Genomic DNA, 4,535 nt, shown 5'->3' on the forward strand with positions numbered 1-4,535 from the left:
ATTATTATTATTATTTTAGAAGGTATTAAACACCTAACTCCTGCAGCTAGCTTACCCTCTTCCATGTATTTTGTGGGGACAAAATGTCATGCTAAGAGCACTAGACTGGCGTTTCTGTGAGTAATGCTAAGTGTGTGTGTGTGTGGGGGGGAATCCTTTAGTTGGCATAACTCACAACTTCCTAAGGCCATGCTTTAGATATTTAGAAAGTGTTGTCAAGTCACTGTTACACCAGATAATGATGTGACATGTGTTTTGCTCTTGCTTAGGTGTGCCTAACAGATGATAAACCAATTTGTGCCATCTGCAAACTCTTTGGAGACCATGAACCCCACGACGTAGCTAAAATATCTGACGTTTATGCAGAGAGGAAAAAGAAGTTAATCAAAGATTTAGACTGGGTATCTGAACAATCTGAGCGTGCTGAACAAGCAAGGAAGGTACAGTATGAGAATTTTCTTCTTCTTCACTTCTCATGTATTAACAAAAGCATAAAATTCTATTTTAATACATACTTGTAAGCAATCATTCTTTAGTCTGTCAATAAGAAACGAAGGATTTAATCATCTTTATGGCTCATGCTTGAGTAATAGGTTCATCTTAACTAGTATGCTACCTGTTATTTTCCAAAAGGTCACACATTTCATGCTTTTGAATTATTCTTCATCACAGGCTCCAGAATTATAAATTAATTTTAGTGTGGCCAGAGAAACAGCTGCAGTTATAAGCAGAAATCCTAACACGAAGTACAGCACATAAACCCATCTTTCCCTATTGCAATCCTGGTTTCCTACAGTATCTATAAAACACATTTCTCAGGCATATCCACCATGACACATGTACTATTTATTCCAAAACTTGATAAACTGCTCTTAAATTTTTGAAAAAGAAATCACAAAGTGCTATACAATAAAATATTTAAAAGTACAAATAGAAAAATCAGACAAATGTGTAAAATGGTCTCAGCGACTCAGAGCAACCCTATATCAGGGCCTTCCTGCCTAAACCACCAGTTCCTTTTCTTTGGCCACAGCAGCAGCATTGATAGGAACCACATTCATTGATCTACCTTTGGTCTTGTCGTGGCCTTCTTTGGCTGATTCAGTCCTGAGAATTAGTCAGGCTCTTTGCATATGAGCTGTGTTGTGTTGGTGGTTGAAGTTGTGCTTGTCCTCTGGGCTTCTTTCCTTGCTGGCATCTTTTAAGCGTGTCTGGTGTGGCATGAAAATCCTCTTGAAACCACTGTACTGCCTGTATGCCTCAAGTGAGAGGACAGAGAGAGCTGTGATAGAAGGCACCCTTGTAAGAACAGGCCCTCAGGCATCAAATGCTGTCCTCTAGGCCATCTGCTTCTGTTGGTATAGAAGTTGCAGAGAGACTTTTGAAGTCCGCTTCAGTTCTGATCACCTGCTCACCCATTAAGTGTGGAGTGAAACATTTATTAGTGGAGCCCATCTCAAATGCCATCAATAATTATGATGGTAATGATGACAATGATGATGATAAAGAAATGTTTTTATTACAGACCCCTCACTCTCCAAGGCTTGAGGCAGGGTACAACATAGATTAAAACACATTAAATTGTTTAAATACATTAAAACACATAAACACAGGACACATTAAAAGCATCCAACATAAAAATAAAATATCCCAATTTAAAATTCATAGTTTAAAATCAACTGGGTAAGCCTGCCGGAAGAGATAAGTATTCATTACTGTTTTAAATTCAGACTGTCCGTATAAACCATGAGATTACATGCTATTCCAGAAGTTATATTATTGTACTGGTGGTTGTACTGGCTAGGAAATGAGTGAGACTATTTTTTTAGTTATATGTCCATAATGCCTTTAATGAGAAAACCATTTGAAATGTCATAGTATCAAAGTGGCACTCATAGCAACACCTAAGAAAGTTAATCATCTTGTTGGCTTTCAGAACATCAAGTGTGAAAGCAGCAGGTGGCAAGAACCCAGAAAACCTAGCAGAAAGCTTTCTGGCAGGGTGAAGAAGCACGCTGAGAAGCTGAAAGCCAATTCACTAGAAACTATTGGGGGGATAAGGTTCACTACCACGTATAGCTCCTTTAAAATTCTAAAACCCAAAATTAAATTTACTACTATGCCATCGTGGAAGCCATCAGTCACCATTTCTGAGTGGTACAAAGAAAGGGGTGAAAGAAACTTTGAGAACACTCAGGACTGGCAGATATGAATGGGAATGTTGGGTGTTATGCCCACTTCTGCCTTTGAAGAGGAAGGGTATATTTTGTATGTCCACTTTTGTCAGCTTCACTGCTGCAGTCCCTCTTGGTCTGGAGTTTCCTCTTAGAAAATGGCAGTGTTTCTTGCATCTAAATGTCACTGTGTCTTTAGACTAAAAGGCAATAACAAGAACAGAAACTCATGGTTTTACCAATATTGGCAATTTTTATGGGGGCTATCCTCCTGCATACTTTGCTCAAGCGTTTTATAATGAAAGTCTTTTCAGCCCTCAGATGTTATTCTCAAAAGTCTTCTCTATGTTGCTAAGCCCTGTTTAGAACATACAAAGTCACTGTTGAAAGTGGGTGGTTAAAGATACTAATTCCATATCCTTCTGAGCTAACTTGTGAAATTTTCCTTGAAGAACAGCATGATGCCTTTTCATTAGCAGAACAGTGTGAGTCCTTCAGAGACTTTAGAAACGACTCTGATATTGTATCTTCAGTATCAGAGCTCCTTTTGTAACATAGGTGTTGCTCAACAGTATTTACTAATTGCTTTAGATAGCAATGTGACAGTCTACAACAAAGTATTCAGAATGTTCCTTTAAAGTATGCTCAGTAATTTACTGGATATTACTAAGAAATTCTATGTCATACTTACACAGGAAATTGAAAAGGTTATCAATGAACTTACATACACCACTGCTGACATCAAGGTTATGATTGAAGCTGTTGGGACTAGCTTACTGAAAGGAATCCAATGGAGAATGGTTGAATTAAAAGCAAAATTATGCAGAGACTATTCTACAAAAGTAGAAAAGCTGCAGCTAATGGCAAATGAACTTCAAGTTCCCAGGCACCTTTATCATCAAATGAAAACTCTTTTGGAACAGCATTCAAATTCAGTGCATTTTCTACAAGAAGATAAGGCACTGAGAAGCAAGATAGAGAAACTTATAGGAGGAGGAAATTCTTTACTCCAAGACACAAAAGATTATCATATTTCAATTGGCCAATATTTTGAAGAACTGATCAAAGGCATTCAGATCAACAATTATATCTCCACTAATTCTGATGAAATACTTGCAAGTCCCAGCGAGTTTCCCGAAGCATTCAGACCAGAATGTCCTGCATTTGCTTTTTCCACTGGAATTTCTAATGAATCTTTTTGCCAAAAAGTACTGGACTTTTTTCAGAAACCAAATGATGCAAACCAAGATCCTGTTCAAACAAATGCCCTCAGTCATGACAATAATACACCAAACAGGATGGACATCTCACTGGAAGATGAATCAATTTCAAGGCGAACCATAGTCTAATGTAAGCTTAAGAAACTGATGCTTTGTACTTATATCCAAGTTCAGAGTAATTAAAAACCAAAACAAATGTTCTCGTAACAGGTGCTTACTAGTGTCAAATAAATTATTTATGAATGCAACTATATGATATGGCATTTGACACATACTGTGCCAGACCCTGTTAATTAAGTATCACCTAGCAAGCTAGAAAATTAATTGAAAGGCAAGAAAGTGCACAAGAGATGACAATACAGGGAAGGTCATTATAAAGGTTTAAAAGCAAGATGCTATGATGTTCAAAAACAGATATAGGATGCTATTTCATGATAGTTTATATATGGTGCTCTACAGCTAGAACAATTCTTAGGGTGAATACCTTATCATCAGAAACAAGGCAAGATATCCCTTGGCTTACAATAAAAAATACACAATTTAAAAGAAAAAAAGTGATAGGGAGGGAAAAGTGATAACAAGGAAAGTTTTAGTACCATGAAATTCATATACTGTAATGACAAATGTTGTAGTTGTTGTTCCTGTAATTATTATTCCAAGAATTGGGACTCAAAGCAGCTTGCAATTTAACATAACAGTACAGTTAAAAGCATTACAAAAGGTGAGCATTAAAATAGAATTAAACTATTAGTAATATTAAAATAATTCAAAGTTAAAAGACTAAAATTCAACAACAGAAATAGTGTTCCTATTATTGGATAGTGACTAATTGTCACTTTTCATTGAGTCAGCTTCCATCAGTCAAATTGACAGGCTCAAACTAATGCTGTCAGTGAACAAAAATGTTCATTATCAAAAATGTATCTGTTACCTGTGGATTTTTTTTATGAATAATTACTTTTTTTATCCCTGGTACTATATGGTAGCATGATATGATTACTGCTGTAACAATTTATCACAGATGCCAAAAGTTTAGTCAAAATACAGCAAGCAATATGGCCTATATAGCTACAATTGTACAGTTTACTGAGAAGTAAACTGATAGAATGTAATGGGCCTTACTTCTGAATATTCACTCTTA

Source organism: Sceloporus undulatus, chromosome 2 (genome assembly GCF_019175285.1).
Source record: "Sceloporus undulatus isolate JIND9_A2432 ecotype Alabama chromosome 2, SceUnd_v1.1, whole genome shotgun sequence".
In the NCBI taxonomy this organism is placed as follows: domain Eukaryota; kingdom Metazoa; phylum Chordata; class Lepidosauria; order Squamata; family Phrynosomatidae; genus Sceloporus; species Sceloporus undulatus.